The following is a 22,585-nucleotide window of genomic DNA, read 5'->3' as shown; positions in this document are numbered from 1 at the left end:
AGAAGTTTGTAGTATGTAAAGAGTAAATTTTGAATAAAACACGACAATAAGAGAAAAGAAAAGAAAAGTCAAGACAAAGTATATAGTATATAGTGGTTGGAAAGAGTTAAAATAATAAGATGAAATTTCGTTTTGTAATATATTTTTAAATTTAGAAATTCAATTTTGTAAAATTTGATTAATTCCTATTAATTGTAGAAACATTTAGAATTTCCGAAAATATGTAGTATATATAATCAAATGAAATAATCAAATTTTTAGATTTATTTATTATATAATAACAAAAAAAAACTTGTAGTATGATGTGATCAGAACAAATTCACTTAATTCCTACTTTAGTAAACTTTATTTAGTACCTAAAGAGAGACGTATATTTGATTTGTTTCAGAAATTTCACTTTCAACAGATATAAATGTAAATTCTCACTACTAAGTGCAAAGTGTTTCAATTTTGTATAATTGAATAAAGTTTGATTGCAATTGCTTCAATTCCTTAAGATTACATCAAATTAACATTATTTCCATTTTAGTAAATTAAATTTTATACTTAAACAGAGACAAAAATAGAATAGAAATGGACAGTTCAAAACCGGATTAATCGAGGTACTAAATATATAAACCGCACAAAAAGAAACTTGATTATATAATGGAAATAATAAACCGATCATTTATTAAAAAAAAATATATTTATTTCACTTGTTCTCTTCTACAACCAATTGTTGTTCTACACCAATTCAATAATGTTTTATTGCCATTTCTTCGATTTGCTATGATCAAAGCAAATTCACTTAATTCCTGCTTTAGTAAACTCGATTCAGTACTTAAAGAGAGATTTGATTCAGAAATTTCACTTTCATCTAATACAAATGTAAATTCTCACTACTAAGTGCAAAGTGTTTCAATTATGTAGAAATTGAATAAAGTTTGATTGCAATTGCTTCAATTCACTAAGATTACATCAAAATTACATTAAAGAGAGACGAATGCAGAATACAAATGGACTGTTTAAAACCGGACAAATCGAGGAACTAAATATATAAACCGCACAAAAAGAAACTTGACTTGACTATATAATTGAAATAATAATAATGTATAAAACAAATCGACTACTCCAACATCCCGGACAGTTTGAAACCGCACCAATCGAGGATTTTAAAATCGCACAAAACGAAACTTAACGATAAAGTGAAAAATACATAAATAATTTTGTGTATTTATTTTTCAGATTTTTTTTATATTGTTCAATAAAAAATAAGTTTGTGAATCCGTACTTATCCGTAAAACCGTACTATGCGAGGTATTGTTGTATTTGTTACTTGTTTTCAGAAATTTCACTTTCATCTGATACAAATGAATGTAAATGCACGCAAAACGCAAGGTGCGTGTCAGAAAGTGAAACAATGTTAAACGCGTAAAAGCCCAATCACAATGATCTTATTTATGGTATCACATTGCAATTACACCTTACCGCGCACCTTATTACAAAACAATATGATATAATAATAACAATAATGATGGTAATGGTAATGTCAGAGACAAAGATGTGGGCGAGATGCGGAGGCGTCAAACCGAATCCAGATTTAAACTGCAACAGAGTTAGTTAGTATATGACAAAAAAATTGCGAAACAAATGTTGCGTTGCATTCTGCGGGATGGATCGAAATCTGGGTCGCGAATCCTCCCGAGATTCTGCACACAGAGCGCACGTCAAACGTCTCATTTAACTGCGAGCTGCAGCGGTTATAATTATCGCATTGTATGCTAAACCACAGTTACGTTAGCATGTTAATTGGCAGTTTAAGTGTCAAAAGTGACGTATTCCGGTTTTGCGCGCGTAGATACGAAAATAGATCGTGGAGGATGAAATTCGCGCAGACTTAGAAAATGGAAACAAAAAAAAAGAGAATTAACGTGCATAAACAAACATATAAAATTATGGAGAAATTTGAAGCGAATTACATTACGAAAGTTAATTGCTTCACGAAAACGAAGCAGTAAAGTAATTTATTTTTTTTGACAATTCTCTAATTTTCATTACTGTTTTTTTTTCATTCGTTTCTTTAATTGCGCTTTGAAATTTCTATCTTGACTTACAACGATGATATTAAAGAATTTATTGTAAATTTATGAGTTTTAATTGCAATGAAATACTTAAGAAAAATTACAATTTACTTCAAGAAAAACTTCTATTTATCAATTAATAAATATTATAAAAATAAGTGTAGATCTATTATTTAAAACTATGTAGATTATGTTGTTTTCATTTCGTAATCTTAATATATAATTTAAGAAGATTAAAAAATATAAATATTTTCTTGTCATAACTTTATCAGAACATTAATCGAAAGATCGTCATTATTGACGTTTATTCAATGATAACACGATAATCATCAGCTTTACTGGAAATGTTAACATGATTAATTTTAATCAATAAGCAAATATTTGCGTTAAATCAACGTCAGGAATTCAGTAGATTTTTTTTATAAAATTGTGACTTTCTTGTAAATTTTGATTAAAATTAACGAATTATTTAAAACTGTATTTCAACAAACATAGAGTAATAAATTTGGTCTGAATTATGAGATTCAATTTACCTACAAAATAGTAAAACAAATATTAGTTAAGAAAATTGTAAAAAAAAAACAATGATTCAATGTTACAAATCAGTTTTTTAGAATTTGCTTTAATAAGATTTGATCTAATTTTATCAAAACAATAAGGAATATAATTAATTAGTCATAAAAACAATTAGAGAGAAAGAAAATGAAATAAGAAATTCGAATAAGAATAAAGTAAACTAATAAAACGTAGTTATAAAACAAATTAAATTACGTTACAAAAAGTGCTGATCTTTTCGCTATTTAATGAAGATGAGTTTAAGAAGATTTTGATGGATAGTTGTGAGAATAGTAATAAATCTAAAAATATGTAGTTTAGAATGTTTGGAATGAGTGAAGCTTAAAAATAGAAGTAAAGTGACAATCAAACGTAAGTTATGGTATCGATTCACACTGCGTTTCTTCTTGTTGTAGTAGTAGTAGTTCGTTCATTCTGCTTCCGTCTCTTCTGTTTTATTTTGTCTTTTCTTTCCGTGCGACGATCGAGCCGAGGAGTCTCTTGAACCCGGTAGAGTTTCTGGCAGTGGGCCAAACATGCAGACGACCAACCTTGGCAGCAGCAACACACACACCACGCCTACAAACACTTTCTGAATGTGATCAAAAAACGTTCGACAATTAAGGTGTATTCACGAAGAACCGAGTTGGTATGCACCTGCACACATCCCAACATTGTTTGTATACAATGCGAAACGCGATTGTAAACAACGCAAATAAGTTTCGTAAGTTCGAACGCCGACAAAATAAATGCATACGATAATAATTGAATTATTATAAACAAAAAAAAAAACAAGATACTTTCTGAAAATTGTTCAACAAATTTGAACTTTTTCAGGAAAATGTTATACGAATTACGTGAGTTCGAATCTCAAATCAAATATAAAAGATTCAAGTATAAAAATCAAATGTAATCATGATAAAAAAGTAAGCTATAAGTTAGAAAACTGACAAAATAAATACATAAGTTTGAGAGAAAAAAATCAAGATACTTTCTTAAACTTTAATCAAGAAATTTGAACTTTTTCAAGAAAATATGATAAGATGTATGTAAGTTCTTAAATTTGGAAAGTTGATCACTAAAATTTATGTTTCGTTATCACCTGTACCAGAAAATCTGGTACAAAGTTCATGAGTTCAAATTTTGAGTAAAAGAATTCAAGGTAATCTTAAGATGAATTCAAATACTGATGAAATAAATGCATACAATAATAAAAGTTTACTAATTAAGGTAGTTTCTTAAACTTTTAAAGTTCATCACAAACTTTGAACTTTAATCATCAACAAAATCTGATAGAAATGTAGCGAGTTTGAATCTTGGAACAAATATAAAAGAATATGATACAAACGTTCAATTTTTTATCTAATTGAGGACAAAACGATATAATTCTCGTAAAATAGGTCATTAAAATTTTCAAATCGGACTATAACAAATCCGGACTAATCGAAGCCGCACTATGCGAGTTATTCACATAATCAGAACATATAAGAAATTAAATGCATATAATAATTACGTTTACTATAACTTTGAAAGTTGATCACCAAAATTTTATACTCAGTTTGAATCTCCAAATACTAAAATCTGATGTTAAAATTCCAATTTAAAATCAACAAACTTTTACAGATCTCCATGACAACTGCCTCGAACCTATCCCAAGCCGCTACGATTGATCAGATTCCCTCAATTTGAAAACCATGGTAACGGCGTTTTATACTAAAGCCGAATAAAATAAATCTTTCGTAATGTATTCACTACACGTGATTAACCGTTCGTTTTTCGAATAACTCACATTTATTTTATTTTATATATGTACACATTTTTTCTCTCATCTCATCTCATTCCGACTATCGCATCTAAACGCATTTGCATAATCGACCTCTTTTACTTCGCATATAACATACACACATTGTGCATTAAGGAAATTAAATGGAAATAAAATTTAAATTTTTATAAGAATATAAGAAAAAAAAAACTACTTTTGCAAATTTATTCCGTACACAATTCTTCCATTATTCCTTAAATAGGATGTATTTGTATAAATTATATTGTTTTTCAGAATTTAGTAGAAGATTTAGATTTTCATGAAAATCTATTGACAAATTTATTGATTTAGGATCACTGAAAAGATTGAAGTTACTGAAAGCAAAATAAATGAGATAAGTAAATAAGACCTAAGTAAACAAATAACAGAAAGTGTAGAATCTTTTTGCAAACAAAAGTATGTAAATAAATCTCAACTAAATATTTATTCATTCACTAAATTTTATTGCTTAACTACTGCATAAAACAAATTTGTAGAATTTTTTGTAAACTAGAACATTTATGAACTTGTTTCCATTTCTTTAGTAAACTATTCAACTTATATAAAAAAAAAACCGCAAAGATGACGCAAACGTCTTGCACTTCTTGTATATCGAAGCAGAGAAAGTAGGATTTGGAAAAGACGTATATTTTTTTTGCCTGTGCGAAATGGAAGTACTTCTTTGCATTTTTATTTTCGTTTGACCGCAAGGTAAACATTCCGAAAGGACTGCATAACGAACAGATCATGACTATTTCTGTTCTATTTGGTTTTCCTACAAACTAGAAACCTCGAAGATTGTTTAAATTTACACATTTTATTTATCTTTTTCTTAGAATTGGAGAATAATATTAATGTCATTATTTTCTAAACACAAACAGTTATTAGTACATTTCGTTTATATTTGAGATTCATTGCAATTTTACAATTTTAATCATTTGTGGACGAGCGGCGAAAATATCCGCCCTATCATTTGCTATATTCTCCTATATTTATACAATCAAATCTCTTCGATTAAACCCATTTCAAACAGTCCGGGATATTGCCGCAACCGTACTATGCGAGGTTATTGCCTAGTAACCTTTAAATTAAAGGAATATTTCATTTATTTATAAATATAAACTAAATATGAACAGATCATGACTATTTCTGTTCTATTTGGTTTTCCTACAAACTAGAAACCTCGAAGATTCTTATTCCATGTTTAAATTTACACATTTTATTTATCTTTTTCTTAGAATTGGAGAATAATATTAGTGTCATTATTTTCTAAACGCAAACAGTTATTAGTACATTTCGTTTTTATTTGAGATTCATTGCAATTTTACAATTTTAATCATTTGTGGACGAGCGGCGAATATATCCGTCATATCCTTTGTTATATTTTCCTATATTTATATAATCAAATCTCTTCGATTAAACCCATTTCAAACAGTCCGGGATATTGCCGCAACCGTACTATGCGAGGTTATTGCCTAGTAACCTTTAAATTAAAGGAATATTTCATTTATTTATAAATATAAACTAAATATGAACAGATCATGACTATTTCTGTTCTATTTGGTTTTCCTACAAACTAGAAACCTCGAAGATTCTTATTCCATGTTTAAATTTACACATTTTATTTATGTTTTTCTTAGAATTGGAGAATAATATTAGTGTCATTATTTTCTAAACACAAACAATTATTAGTACATTTCGTTTATATTTGAGATTCATTGCAATTTTACAATTTTAATCATTTATGGACGAGCGGCGAATATATCCGCCCTATCCTTTGTTATATTTTCCTATATTTATATAATCAAATCTCTTCGATTAAACATTTCAAACAGTCCGGGATATTGCCGCAGCCGTACTATGCGAGGTTATTCCCAAGTAACCTTTAAATAAAAGAAATATTTCATTTGTTTGTAAATATAACAACTGAGATAAATTAATTCTTGTAATCTAATACAATTACTTTGAATAATAAATTTATAAGTTATACAAAAAAAATGTAGGTGGAATTATTGCCTTTGATATTAACAGGTATGATTGTATAATTAATTGATTTTTCTTTATCTCGAAATGTTTATTTGTGATATATTTCATTTGAACGTTGCGTAAATTAGTTCTGAGTCGAGAATTAATGCAGTGAATTCCTTTACATGTCTGAACTTATGTGAATATTATGGTAAAATGTAAACATTTATATGTGAATTGAGTCTCTTTAAGTTTTCTGCACATTTTTTTATTACTTCTTCTACAAAACGGTTTAATTTTTTTCTTTAACATTCTCAAATATTTAAATTAAAGTTGTTGAGATGTTTGAATATAATTTTCAAGAGTATAGTTTTTATGTAAAGAAAACTAAGATTTTAAAACTTCTTCAAGAATCTAATTCAATTGAATTTAATATTTGCATATTCAAGAAGTAACAAATTCATCTGCATTTAAAGAGTTTGTTTGTAGATTCATATAATTGTGAAAACTAAGGTTTTGCAACTTATTTATGAATCTAATACAATTGAGTTTAACACTTACATATAATAATATTGAAAAGAAAACCTTAAAAACGTATTCAAAAATCTTCAATTTGTTAGACTAAATCTGAAGATTGTGTATGAAGGTAATGGTAAAAAGTAAGAATTTGTAACTTCTTAAACCCTTAGCAACTTCTTTAAGATTTTAACTAATTCAATAGAATTTGAAGTTAGAATTTAATTGGAAGTTAATGATTGTATATTAAGATATATTAAGATTGAAGAATTTGAAGATTTATATAGCAAAAACAACGATTTCCTTACAAATGTAACAAATTGTAACAAAAAAAAGTAAGAAATTGGGACATGTTTATATTGGAGAGGAAATTGAGAATGAAATAAATAATGTATGTGACCTGAGTGTCGTCGTTGTTTATTGATCGTAATTTTCTATTATAAAAGATTGTTGAGATGTTTGAATATAATTTGCAAGAGTATAGTTTTTATGTAAAGAAAACTAAGATTTTAAAACTTCTTCAAGAATCTAATTCAATTGAATTTAATATTTGCATATTCAAGAAGTAACAAATTCATCTGCATTTAAAGAGTTTGTTTGTAGATTCATATAATAGTGAAAACTAAGGTTTTGCAACTTATTTATGAATCTAATACAATTGAATTTAACACTTACATATGAAGATTTATATAATATTGAAAAGAAAACCTTAAAAACGAATTCAAAGATGTAACAAATTGAACTAAATCTGAAGATTGTGTATGAAGGTAATAGTAAAAAGTAAGAATTTGTAACTTCTTAAAGCCTTAGCAACTTCTTTAAGATTTTAACTAATTCAATAGAATTTGAAGTTAGAATTTAATTGGAAGTTAATGATTGTATATCAAGATATATTAAGATTGAAGAATTTGAAGATTTATATAGCAAAAACAACGAGTTCCTTACAAATGTAACAAATTGTAACAAAAAAAAAGTAAGACATTGGGGCATGTTTATATTGGAGAGGAAATTGAGAATGAAATAAATAATGTATGTGACCTGAGTGTCGTCGTTGTTCATTGATCGTAATTTTCTATTGTAAAAGATTGTTGAGATGTTTGAATATAATTTGCAAGAGTATATTTTTTATGTAAAGAAAACTAAGATTTTAAAACTTCTTAAAGAATCTAATTCAATTGAATTTAATATTTGCATACTCAAGAAGTAACAAATTCATCTGCATTTAAAGAGTTTGTTTTTAGATTCATATAATTGTGAAAACTAAGGTTTTGCAACTTATTTATGAATCTAATACAATTGAATTTAACACTTACATATGAAGATTCAAATAACATTGAAAAGAAAACCTTACAAACGTATTCAAAGATGTAACAAATTGAACTAAATCTGAAGATTGTGTATGAAGCTAATAGTAAAAAGTAAGAATTTGTAACTTCTTAAAGCCTTAGCAACTTCTTTAAGATTTCAACTAATTCAATAGAATTTGAAGTTAGAATTTAATTGGAAGTTAATGATTGTATATTAAGATATATTAAGATTGAAGAATTTTAAGATTTATATAGCAAAAACAACGATTTCCTTACAAATGTAACAAATTGTAACAAAAAAAAAGTAAGACATTGAGGCATGTTTATATTGGAGAGGAAATTGAGAATGAAATAAATAATGTATGTGACCTGAGTGTCTTCGTTGTTGTTCATCGATCGTAATTTTCTATTGTAAAATTTCTAAAACGGTCGTGGTGATCCATAAACCCGGTGAATTTGTCACAGATTTCCTTTATTAGTGGAACGTTTCGGCCGCCGATTCGTCTGTCCAGAGATCCGATTTCGGACGGTCGCGCCTAATTTCCAAGTCCATCCTCGCTCGGATCGCAACGTAACGCGACGTCGCGCATTCCAATTAAGAAGTCTCCGTCCAATTAAACCGAAGACCAAAACGAAGAATCGGGTTGCGCATTATATAAGTAGGTTTATTAGGTTTGATTAGTTAATGTCCACAGCTGTAAATGGCAGGTTGTTCAACTGGACTGAAAGACAGACACAGAATTTACCTGCTGCCGCCGTTTCCATTTTATCGATACGTTTTAGCGTTGATTAAGAAGAGTGATGATGATGACGTTGATGATGATTATATTCGCAGATCAGGAGCTGTGTAGAAAGGCCTCGATTTTTTTTTTCGAGTACTCGTTTAGCCTTACTTTCGTTGGATTTTATTATTGGATTATTATTATTGGATCCGTTCATCTCTTTCTCTCTCTCTCGTTCAGCCCATTCCCTCATCGTTGTTTCGTTACTCAACGAAAAGAGAAAACACCTCTGGTAATGAGCTTTCTAAGTGATTCTTTTTCATCTCTTTCTCGTTCGATCGAAATTCCTCGATTCTGCATCCAATTTTTGTTTTTTTTTTCTTTATCCACTTGCTTTGATTATTTATTTCATTCTTCTTTCATTCATTCACTTATTTTTCAGTAACAATTTTCTCATTTGCATTGTTCAGTTTTCTATTATTTCTTTCCTAACCGAATTTATTTATTTTCTTCAGTAATCTGTTCATTTTTCATATTAATTCGTCTAACAATCAAAATGAGAAAATTAACAATTAACTTTCTTGTTCATTAATTAATGATTATAATTTATTTGTTCATTTTCTTATTTTCGTTAATTTTCCATTCTCATTTTATTATTAGTTTTTCTTATCCATTTTCTCATTTTCACTTTCTTTAAACATTTGTTCATCAATCATGTTACTTATTAATTTTCCTAATTCAAAATAAGAAAAATTTACGTGTTTATTTTCTTCATTTTTATTCTTAATTTTTCATATTTTCATTTTCTTATTTCTTCATTTTCTTATTTTTCTTCTTAATTTTCATTGATCATGTTCAGATTTTCAATGTTCATTTATTCATTTTCATTATTGATTTGTACAACAATTTTCCTTATTTTCCTTAAGGATTAGTTATTTTTCTTAATTTGCTTCTCTCTTATTTTCCTTGTTCAGTTTCTCAGTTTCATTGTACATTTTGTTCATTTGTTCATTTATTCATTTTCCTTAGTAATATGTCTATTTTGATATTTTCCTGACCCAATTTATTTTCTTCATTAATCTGTTCATTTTCCATATTAATTCGTCTAACAAATAAAATGAAATAATTAACATAGAGAATTATTAATTTTCTTGTTCATTAATTTGTTCATTTTCCATTCTCATTTTCTTATTAGTTTTTTTTTTTCATTTTCTCATTTTAATTGCTTTTTTTTTTACTTATATCAACAAATAGATTTTCTTATCATTTTTTTTTTCATTTTCACTTGCGTTAAACATTTGTTCATCAATCATGTTAGTTATTAATTTTCATAATTCAAAATAAGAAAAATTACACACATTAATCTTTTCATTTTTATTTCTCCTTGTCTTGATTTGTTCATTTTTGATATTTATGTGTCTATTTTCTTCTTTGTTTAGTTCTTGTTCTATACTTATTTGTTAATTTTCGTATTTTTCTTCTCAATTTTCCTTGTTCATATTCACATTTTCAATCTTCATTTATCAATTTTCCTTAATAATCACCATTTTCTTATTTTCCTTAGTCATTTTCTCTAATTAATTTGTTAATCTTCATAATTTGTTCTCTCTTATTTTCCTTGTAAATTTTCTTATTTATTCATTTATTTTCCTTACGCATTTACTCATTTTTATACGTTCATTTTCATATGATTATTATACATTTTCCTATTTTTCCTTCTTTCTTATTTTCTCAGTTTCATTGTACATTTTCTAATCCATTCTCACTTTCGTTAAACATTTGTTCATCAATCATGTTAGTTATTACTTTTCCTAATTCAAAATAAGAAAAATGTCCGTGTTTATTTTCTTCATTAACCTTTTCATTTTTATTCTTCCTGGTCATTTTCATACAAAAAAATATTGATTTGTTCATTTTTGATATTTATGTGTTCATTTTCTTCTTTGTCTTATTCTTTTTGAATACTTATTTGTTAATTTTCGTATTTTTCTTCTCAATTTTCCTTGTTTCATTTATTCAATTTCCCTAGTCATTCTCTCATATTCATATGTTCATTTTCATATATTCCTTAGTCATTTTCTCATATTCATATGTTCATTTTTCTATTTTTCTTGTTCATTTTCTATATAAACTTATTTACTTTTCTTCTTCATTTATCAATTTTCCATCTTCATTGTCTCATTATCCAACTTCATTTTCTCATACTCCTTGTTTTCTACACTTAGATTCAAAGTTAATTTAATTATTTTCCATATTGATTTGCTTATTTTCACTTGCGCATCTCTCTTCCATCATTTGATTCGTATTCAACGTTATTTTCAACGGACATTATTATGCTGATTTATAGGAAATGCTATTACACTTTCTTTATTTATTAGTCATAAACGTGCATACCGGATTTACAACTTTTATATTCTACGTCTTTTCATTATACACGCATAACACTTACACGTTTTACAGGTTCACAACTTTTTTTTTTGTTCTTGTTGTTGTTGTTTCATCTTCATCTCAATATTTTATTAATTTCAAAAAACCAATTAAAATCCCTCCGCAATTCGTTCTGCACATAAATCTAGTACACAGTTAAACTATTTAATATTTAATAACCAAAAATAAATTGGAACAAGTTATTAAATCATGTAAACTATAAATACTACATCAAATTAAATGAATAAAGATTATAAGAATTATTATGAAATTCATAAGATTTAAGTCTAAACGAAAAATATGTAAATTTTCTTTATATTAAAAGAAATATAAATTTTAACTAATTAATATTTGTAATATAAGAAGAAAAATAATCAGAAATTTTCATATAATTTAAAAATTGTTGCTGCAATTGAAGAATTAATCAATTTTGTATGCTTCAAAACTTGAGATTTAAAGATGTAACTGATCTATGCGGTTTCACCCGTTGAAGAAATAACAGTAGAAATGTATAACAACAAAAAAGCTGGAAGAGTCGAACCGGAAAGTTAACTGAAATCATTTGCCTTATTGAGGTCAGTCTGGAAGAAATTCTTAAAGAAATCGATAGGAATGAAAAACAGAGTGAGAAACTGTACTTTTCTTTTAGTACTTAATATTAATTTTTATAGTAAAAAATATGAATTAAAAACTTACATTATCATTAATCTAATTTGTACGATCTTATATGCATATTTTTTTAATTAAAACCAATTTTTAGATTTGAATATTTGATATTAAATTCAATGAAAATTGTATACAGTAGAACCTCGCTTAAAGAGCAAAATTAATTATAAGAAAAATGACTCGCTTACCCGAAATAACAACTTAATACACACACGAATGAATCAATGTTTTATTGTTGCGACATTGAATCTTTCATTTTGGTAAGTTATGTAATTATAGTACAAATTTAACCATAATTTGGCTAAGGTTAATTTTTTGTAAATTTTGTTAATTGAAACTAGAAAATACTAGTTTTTTTTTTTAACTTTTGAAGTTTTGTTTTATGGTAAAAAATAGAAATAAGACACAAATAACATTTGGTTGTAATTATTGGTTATTTATTTAAAAGAAAAAGCTGAAGAAAAAAACTTTAAACGTTAATAACTAATAACACTGTTTTCGTCCTTGTTGTTAATAGACATTGAAAGTATCAAAAAAGGAAATACATTTGTTCAGAAATTTCAAAAGCTTAGCTAAAGTTGGCGTTCTTCCGCAGCTCGAATTCCATTCTCTTCTGGTAATTGCATCCATTTTGCAGCAAGATAAATGTATTAAAATGATTTCCCAATCAGGAGTCCACTTTTGGATAGTCTTCAATTCCTGCATCACCTTGACAATTGCATCCACCAAAGTCTTCAAACCATCTTCAGAAGCTTCGTGCAATCTCTTCAAAATGATCGCGTCTTGCACCAAATTTCGCACTTTGAAGCTTTTCGCATTGAGCACATTTATCCTGAGCAATGTGTAATCGATATACTTCCCAGAAAATAATCCATTTAATCTTGAAGTCGATGGAGTGTACAATCTCATCTTCATGCGTTTCTCCAAAAAATGCAAGAACTGTACAAAAGTTGGATAATTCCCGGAGCACGAGTTCCACTCATGTCTGTTATCTTCATCGATTTTGCAGCAAGCTAAATGGATCAAGACAAGGTTCCAATTCGCTGACCACATTTTGATTTTATGCAATTCCTGCAGCACTTTGCAAATAGCATCCATCATAGTCTTCATACCATCTGCAGAAGCTTCCTGCAGTCTCTTCATATTGATCACTTCTTGCACCAAATTTCGCACTTGGATACTTTGCGTCTTCGTCAAATTCTTCTTTATTAATGAAAAATCCACATACTTACCTGTAAATATTCCATATTCCTTAGACATCGACGGAGTGTACGATTTCAAATACTGCAGCTCGGAGTCTGTCTGAGACATGGAAATGTTGTATATGGAAGACATGTTGATTTGTCTGTTGATGTTTACACGACTGTGTCTGAAGAGTAACTGATTTGAGATGTGCTGAAACGCACATTTCGAAAACTTGGAGTAGTTTTATGACTACACAAATTTTCTTTTACCTGATATCAGGTAATTGAATTTTAATGATTTCCCCGAACTTTTTTTTTTTATAGTTCCTAGAAAATTCGTACGCGACAGACAAGTCGGCGACGGATACTCAAAACAAATATTTTGAAGAAACTCACATATAATTATTATTATATTAATAATAACAAATTATTAGGTAAAAAAATATAATATAAAAACTAAATTAAAATACAGTGATTTTTAATTTTCTTAATTAAATGTTACACTTTTTCAAATGAACAACATTTTCAAATTTATTAGAAATCTCATTTTTTGTTTGTTTATTTTCTCATTTATTTTCTTCTTATGTTAATTCTTCATTTAATTATTTCATTTCATTTTCCTTGATTATTTTCCATATTAATTTGTTCATTTTCTTATTTTCAATCTTCACTGTTTCAAAATGTAAAGCAGTAGTAAAATCGAAAATAAAAAAGGTAAATTTCTACAAAAAATGTAATGCATTTTCATGTAAACTCTTTATAAATTAAAAAAATATCAAGCTAAAATGTTTCCCGACTAAAAAAGGAATGTAAATAAAAAGAAACGCTATGGATTTTATAATTGAGTATAAAAAATAAAAAACGTAGAAATAATTAATTCAGTCATTGCACTGCAATCGAAAGTCGCTCAAATTTTATAGACTTCGTCAGTTTATTATTACTACAATTTATTTCCAAACACTTCAAGGTGTGGGTGTGTCGAAATCCCAATTTTGGCTTTTCTAATTCCTGCTTCAAAAAACTTTGCAAATTATTTGCTCATCCGCAAATTCCGCAAAATTATTTAATTTATATTGCAATAAAATTAATGATATTTCCATCAACTTTCATATAAACAAACAAAAAACACTACTTTCAAGGCTTTAACCTATGCGATTTATTAGGTAACTTGCACTTCTTTAAGTGCATTGTTTGAAGAACAAATCGTTTCAAGAGAAAGAGAATTTGTCATCGGTTTAACAACAAACGATTTCTTTGCACATCCGAGAAACTAGTTTATAGAACACAATAAATTTATTCAAGAATTTCGCATTTCATTAAAATACCATTAAAAGAAATGCGATTGAATCATTCACAAACAATTTGAATAGAACATGTTTACGCTATTATTTATTTTTTTAAATAGAAATTCCATTACATATTTATTATAATTCATTCGATCAATCATCTCCCATTGATCAACGCGACGTTTTCTATTTATCAAAATAGTAGACTACAACTAATACTCACTTTATTAACTAAAACTAGGATGTAATAATCGACAGGAAATGAACGAAATAAATTATACATGTTTATTCTAATTTTCTCGATACATCTTCTAATTTTTAACGCAATAATTTATGGATCAACTAACAAAAAAAACTAGTGTATTTTCTCTTAATTTAGTAAGTGTTAATTTATGTTTAATTTCGAATTCGGTTTAAATTATTCCTGATTCTTACGAAACGGACGTTTTTTTTTTTTAATTTGGATGAAATTCAAGAAGAAAGTAACATCTGGAAATGATTACATATTAATCACATGTTCAGATTTTGACTTTGTTAAAATTAGATAGAAAATAACGAACTTTATAAGTAACGGTTTTTTTTTCTCTCGAAACGTTTTTGATGAAACATTTATATTCGATATTTTAACAAATTATCAAAAAAACAATCATCGAAAGAGATTATTTCATTATTTTACTTAATGTCTTATTCAATTGAATTTATTTATTTTGTTCTAATTTAATAAATAATTTCTATATTTATAGAAATATTTTTTAATTAATTTCAAAATATTTCGCTTAACGAGTTTAATCTGTTCTAAAATTTCTTGATTTTTACTCGTATAGCTATAGCGTACCCGGAAAAGGGATGTTTCTAGGAACTATCATTAAAAAGTTCGGAGAAATCATTAAAATTCAATTACCTGATATCAGGTAAAAGAACTTTTTTGTAGTCATAAAACTACTCCAAGTTTTGGAAATGTGCGTTTCAGCACATCTCAAATCAGTTACATTTCAGACACAGTCGTGTAAACATCAACTGACAAATCAACATGTCTTCCATATACAACATTTCCATGTCTCAGACGGACTCCGAGCTGCAGTATTTGAAATCATACACTCCGTCGATGTCTAAGGAATATGGAATATTTACAGGTAAGTATGTGGATTTTTCATTAATAAAGAAGAATTTGACGAAGACGCAAAGTATCCAAGTGCGAAATTTGGTGCAAGAAGTGATCAATATGAAGAGACTGCAGGAAGCTTCTGCAGATGATATGAAGACTTTGATGGATGCTATTTGCAAAGTGCTGCAGGAATTGCATAAAATCAAAATGTGGTCAGCGAATTGGAACCTTGTCTTGATCCATTTAGCCTGCTGCAAAATGGATGAAGATAACAGACATGAGTGGAACTCGTGCTGCGGAGATTTTCCAACTTTTGTACAGTTCTTGCATTTTTTGGAGAAACGCATGAATAGGAGATTGTACACTCCATCGACTTCAAGTCTAAATGGATTATTTTCTGGGAAGTATATCGATTACACATTGCTCAGGATGAATGTGCTCAACGCGCAAAGCATCCAAGTGCGAAATTTGGTGCAAGACGCGATCATTTTGAAGAGACTGCACGAAGCTTCTGAAGATGGTCTGAAGACTTTAGTTGATGCAATTGTCAAGGTGATGCTGGAATTGAAGACAATCCAAAAGTGGACTCCAGATTGGGAAATCATTTTAATACATTTATCTTGCTGCAAAATGGATGCAATTACCAGAAGAGAATGGAATTCGAGCTGCGGAAGAACGCCAACTTTAGCTAAGCTTTTGAAATTTCTGAACAAATGTATTTCCTTCTTTGATACTTTCAATATCTATTAACAATAAGGAAGAAAAAAGTGTTATTAGTTATTAACGTTTAAAGTTTTTTTCTTCCGCTTTTTCTTTTAAATAAATAACCAATAATTACAACCAAATTTTATTTGTGTCTTATTTCTATATTTTACCATAAAACGAAGCTTCAACAGCTGAAACAAAAACTAGTATTTTCTAGTTTAAATTAACAAAATTTACAAAAATTAACCATAATCGAATTATGTTTAAATTTGTACTATAATTACATCACTTATTAAAATTATTAAGATTCAATGTCGTTTTATTGTTAAACATTGATTTGGGTATAAATTTTCGGATTTTTACTCGTACAGTGAAACATATTCAAAAATATACATAAAATGCGTGCATAAGTTTTAAAACTGATGTAGAAGACGCGCAATCCGAGACTTCTCTTCTCATCGTCACTTGTTAAGCAAATAATTTTTCTTACAATTAATTTTGCTCGTTAAACGAATAATGAATATTATGCGAGGTTTCACTGTATTCTTAATTCATCGTTGTTTTTGTTGTGCAGTTATTATCATTTTTTGTTGTGCAGTGAAATGGAAAATGAATTGTAAATGTAGTTGAAATATTAGCATTTCACCGTAGATGCATAAGTAATAATACATACTTCTATTTATGGATAATACAAACTTTTCTTCACGTTTTTGGGGTAAACTTTCCAAAACTTTTAACTTTTAGTACCATAAATATAGTAGAAAGTTTCATGATTTATTATTGATTGTCTTTTTATGTGTATTGTAAATAATGCACATTTGAAGTATTTTTTTAATTATATATTAAATGATAATATAAAAATTGTAAAATTAATTAAATGTTAATGATAAAAATGAACAAATTTCACAACAAAAAAGTATCAAAATAATAAAAACAAGTTATATATTTTAATATTCCAAGTGATTACAAACATTTTATAATAATTGTAAATAAAGTTTGAAACATTTCTAAATTTTAATCATAATATTCATTGACTATTTTTTTCATTTAATGTGTAATAATTTCATTAGTATGTAAATAATACAACTTAAATTGTTCTATTTTTTATAATACATTTATATTTTCATTATATTAGTGATAATAATACAAACATTGTGTTAATAAAATTATATGCTAGAAGAATGATCTACGATTATCTTCTGATTATGGATTACAGTCAGTAAAGATTATAGCTATCTAGATGCAGTGTATCAAAACGTCAGTTTCAGTTGAATGTTGAGATATTGATTCGAATTGGATGAGATCTGCAGAAGATATATGGATGTGCGTGCGTGGGAGGGCAATAATCCAAGTTATAGTTGTTTTTCCCGCAACTTCGACGAACCCCCGAAAAGCGTACTTTTTGGGGGATCGATCCGTGCGTGCATGGGGTTGTGCCGAGGTCAAAAACTGTCTGGAACGTCGTTGGATCCAGACAGCTGATACCGGCTGCAAATGCATTTGACCACAGACGAACAGAAGATAGAACAAACGATAAAATAACAAGCTGAATAAAGATAGATAGAGAAAAATAAACGAGGGTTGCAGCAGACATCTCAATTAATCAAACGAATGAAAAACAAAATAACACATTTATAGTAAATAATAGGAGATGAAAACGCAACTTTATTAATCTTAGTGGAAACGCACCGAAAATTCCTCAAACGAAAGGAGAAAGTGTTATTTCTTTATTTTTTTTTCTTATTATTATTATGCGAGCGAAGGTGAAAATAAACCGATTAAATCAAATAGGAATTGAAATCTTCAAATCAATTTAAAAATTTACTTTTATTAATTTATATATAAAAAAAAAACAAAATTTATAACAAAAGAAAGTGAAAAGACAACAGCACGAGTATTTGATTTAAAAAGGAGATGTGCGGTGGAGGCGAGAATGCTATTTAAAACGTTCGTACCGAAATAAACCCCAATTTGTAATTAATCTCAGTCGGCTCTCTCGGCGTTTATATAACGGAAATACTCTAGTTTTTTTTTTTAATTTTCTTATTTATTTGTTACCTGATCATATGTGGGTTTTATTAAATCCTTGACAAAAAGCACTAAACTTTGATTGATTTGCAACACTCGTCCTTTATTACTCTTGACGCGAAAACCGACGGGTTAAGAGAGTTTTGATGTACGGGAGGATTTCGGGAAGCTGCAGTTTGCACGAACCCAACATCTGTACTAAATGCGAGAGTGTGTGTGCATTTTCTGGAACCCTCATCGTGTCTGGCTGTGTTTGTATGTATGTATTTATGTGTATATATATATATATACGTATATGAATGTGTGCGTCTGTGTTGTCCCCTTCGGGTGGTGTTCTCGTGCCATATTGCCACGAGCCCGCCCTTCTGCCGTATGGCAATTCACCCTCTTTCTCTCCTCTCTTCGCCCCAACGCGTTTTTACTCTCTCTCCTCTCTATTATTACCACATCCCTTCATCGAACTGTTCAATTCCGTTACCAATAATACATACACATAAAAACTTATTTGCAAAAGCCCTTTATTTTTCACCCATTTCCCACTTAAACTTTATACATTTCATGGTCGAAATACACCCAAAATGCAATAAATGCATTCGATCCATTGAATGATTCTGTTTCCACCATAAAACTTCCTACAAAACTCACTATAAAGTACACTATAATTCCATTACTTCTTCAAAAAAATTAATACTAATCATTACTTAAACAACTTTATTTAGAATAATGGATTAATTGAAAATATCTCAGTTAATTAAACAAATTTACTATTTATTATAGATACATTATAAAACCTTGTTCAAAAATCACTATAAAAAGGAAGAATTCAACATTTATTCAAAACATGAATTGTTAATTTAACAACTTCAAGAACTTCTCAGTTAATTGAACAAATTTACAATTTATTATAAATCTGTATTAAAAACATATTCAAATCTTCTTAAAAATTCACTACAAAAACGAATAATTCATCATTTATTCAATTGAAACTTCTTAGTTAATTAAACTAATTTTCTATTTATTATAAATCTGTATTACAAACATATCCAAACCTACATCAAAATTCAGTATATAAGGAAAAAATCAACATTTATTCAAGAAATTATTTTTTAATAAAACTAAATAACTTTTAAGTTAATTAAAGTAACGTAGTTTTTATTATAAAACTGTATTTTATAGATATTAAAACTTCTTCCGAAAACTCACTATAAAGTACACTATAATTCCATTACTTCTTCAAAAAAATTAAGTATTTATTACTGAAACAACTTTATTCAGAAAAGTAACATTTCAATAATGCATTAATTGGCAAATTCTCAGTTAATTAAACAAATTTATTATAAATCTGTGTTACAAACATATTGAAACCTTCTTCAAAACATGAATTGTTAATTTAACAACTTCAAGAATTTCTCAGTTAATTGAACAAATTTACAATTTATTATAAATCTGTATTAGAAACATATTCAAATCTTCTTAAAAATTCACTACAAAAACGAATAATTCATCATTTATTCAATTGAAACTTCTTAGTTAATTAAACTAATTTTCTATTTATTATAAATCTGTATTACAAACATATCCAAACCTACATCAAAATTCACTATATAAGGAAAAAAAATCAACATTTATTCAAGAAATTAATTTTTAATAAAACTAAATAACTTTTAAGTTAATTAAACTAACGTAGTTTTTATTATAAAACTGTATTTTATAGATATTAAAACTTCTTCCGAAAACTCACTATAAAGTACATTATAATTCCATTACTTCTTCAAAAAAATTAAGTATTTATTACTGAAACAACTTTATTCAGAAAAGTAACATTTCAATAATGCATTAATTGGAAAATTCTCAGTTAATTAAACAAATTTATTATGAATCTGTGTTACAAACATATTGAAACCTTGTTCAAAATTCACTAGAAACTAATTTATTTAGAAATTTAACAACTCAATAATGAATGAATTGAGAACTTCTCTGTTAATTTAAATAATTTATTTTTCAACATAAAACCGTATTACTGCATTATCATATCCAAACTTACTTCAAAATTCACTACAAAAAGAAAGAATGCAACATTTATTCAATGCTTTAATTGTTAATTAATTAAACAAATTTATTTATAAATTTAAAAACTCAATAATGAATTAATTCAAAACTTTTTAGTTAATTAAACAAATTTTCTATTTATTATAAATCTGTATTACAAACATATCCAAACCTACTTCAAAATTCACTGCATAAGGAAAAAAAAATCTACATTTATTTAATAATGGTTTCATTGATAACTTTTCAGTTAATTAAACTAACGTATATCTTTATTACAAAACTGTATTTTATAGAGATTGAAACTTCTTCCAAAAACTCACTATAAATCATTACTTAATGAATTAACCAAACAACTTTGTATAAATTAATAATTGAATAACAATAAAAAATTATGAAATTGCAGTAATTTGAACTACGTTTTTATTTATTAAAAAACTAGTATATTTCTGTATATTCTTTCAAAATTGATTGTAAAAATTAACAATTTACTCTTTATTAAACAAAATGAAGTGTTGATTCTATAAATGTCTTGCTTACATAACCAGTTAATGATGGATTAATTGAGAACTTAAACAATTTTATTTATAATCATGAAATTGTTATATATACTGATTCAAATTTGCTGCAATACTTTTAAGGACGAATTCACTAATCATTAAAAATGTGAAATAAATAATATAAAGCAAGATTTTCATAATTGATTACAAAAAAAAGAGTTCATTATGAAAATGCAACATATCTAAATTATTTCTTTTATTATAAATTAGTTAAGAATTTTTAAATACTTGAACGATTTTCTATTTATTATAAAACTGTAGTACACACAAAACTTAAGTTTTCAACATTATACATTTCCTATACGAATTATTTAAACAAAAAACAAGATTTTCATTACCACAATATAACAACTTGTATATAAAAATGAAACGTATAGTAAAATTACTAATTTTCGGTAAATTGAAGGATTTATTCAAACATGTCAAAGCGTTAATTATTAAATTGTAACATATATGTTATACTTTTCATAATGTAATTGACAATTTCCTATAAATAAAACGATTTTATAGTAAAAGATAATATTTTTACTAAAGAAAATCGAGATTTTTCTATTGTATATGTAAAAAATAATATATTAACTCTACAATTTCTATAAAAGTTTTCACGAAAAATTAAGAATTGTCAATTATTTAAACGATTTTTATATAAAAAAAAATATACTTCAGAAATTTTCTTGAAAACTTCATAAAAATGGAAAATTTTACTATTTTAATTTACTAATTAACAAAATACAACATCTGTTTTAAATCTAATCACTGAAAGTTACGATTCAATTGAAAACTTTAAGTGATTTGATGATAATAATTGATTAAGCTTTTTTTTTTAAACAAAATATAAATGAAAAAATATAACTTTCTATAAACTAATAAGCATTTTATAAAGTATACATTCAGAACATTTAATAAATTTGTCAATTAAATAAAAAAAAAAATTGTTAATAACCAATATACAAAATATCTAAATAACAACAACAAAAAACTTGTTGTATAAAAATAACAATCTTTTAGAAACTCAATAGTGGATCAATTAAAAGTAATATAATTAATATCGAATGAAAGTGAAAACGCTCTCGGCTCTCAAGCTGTTAAAAAATCAGTGTTAGTAACAGTAATTTGAATAAATTTAAAACCGAACCCTGCGTAAATATTTACTTTCAGCAATTATCTGTGCATAAATAAACGACGTTAAAAAAAACTCATTTAAACTTTACTCTTTTAAGTAAAATAATAATGGTTTTTATAACCAATTGAAAAAGTAGGTATTAAACGTTTTTTTATCAATTTAATGAAATCTTATTAAAAAGAAATAAAATTAACAGTCCGTAAATCTGTTTAATGTTAAAGATCTTAGAAAGTGTTTAATTACATTTACACGAGTTTATCTTTACAAATCATCTAATTATAGTTTAAATAATTATTCACTACTTGTTTTTAGTTAATAGAAAATACAAAGTAAGGAAATAAATAATTTTACTTGAATGTTATTTCAAAGAAATAGAATTAATGATCCATAACTCTGTTTTTATTTAAAAATCGAACACTTTTTATAATAATTATAGTTCATGTTTATCTTTTATAAATTATTTTCAATAATACTGAAAATTGAAATCATTTTCTCGTCATTTTCACAATGTCCAACAATAAATATTTAA

General features: G+C 26.8%; 1 protein-coding gene across 2 annotated transcripts in view; it reads right to left on the bottom strand.

The window, feature by feature from the left end:
- The window catches only part of LOC108570027 (disheveled-associated activator of morphogenesis 1), a 77,739-nt gene that overhangs the window by 49,810 nt on the left and 5,344 nt on the right, over positions 1-22,585 (bottom strand). The window contains exon 1 of one of the 2 annotated variants that reach the window (XM_017931841.1): positions 18,358-18,946. The exons of the other annotated variant lie outside the window; for it this stretch is intronic. The gene's annotated coding sequence lies outside the window, so the exon portion shown is untranslated. Of the gene's footprint in view, positions 1-18,357; positions 18,947-22,585 lie in introns of those variants that run through there. 2 annotated transcript variants of the gene reach the window in all.

Source organism: Nicrophorus vespilloides, unplaced genomic scaffold (assembly GCF_001412225.1).
Source record: "Nicrophorus vespilloides isolate i.1.1-1 unplaced genomic scaffold, Nicve_v1.0, whole genome shotgun sequence".
Lineage (NCBI taxonomy): Eukaryota > Metazoa > Arthropoda > Insecta > Coleoptera > Silphidae > Nicrophorus > Nicrophorus vespilloides.
The sequence above is the reverse complement of the archived record's forward strand: the minus strand, read 5'-3'. Positions and strand labels throughout refer to the sequence as shown.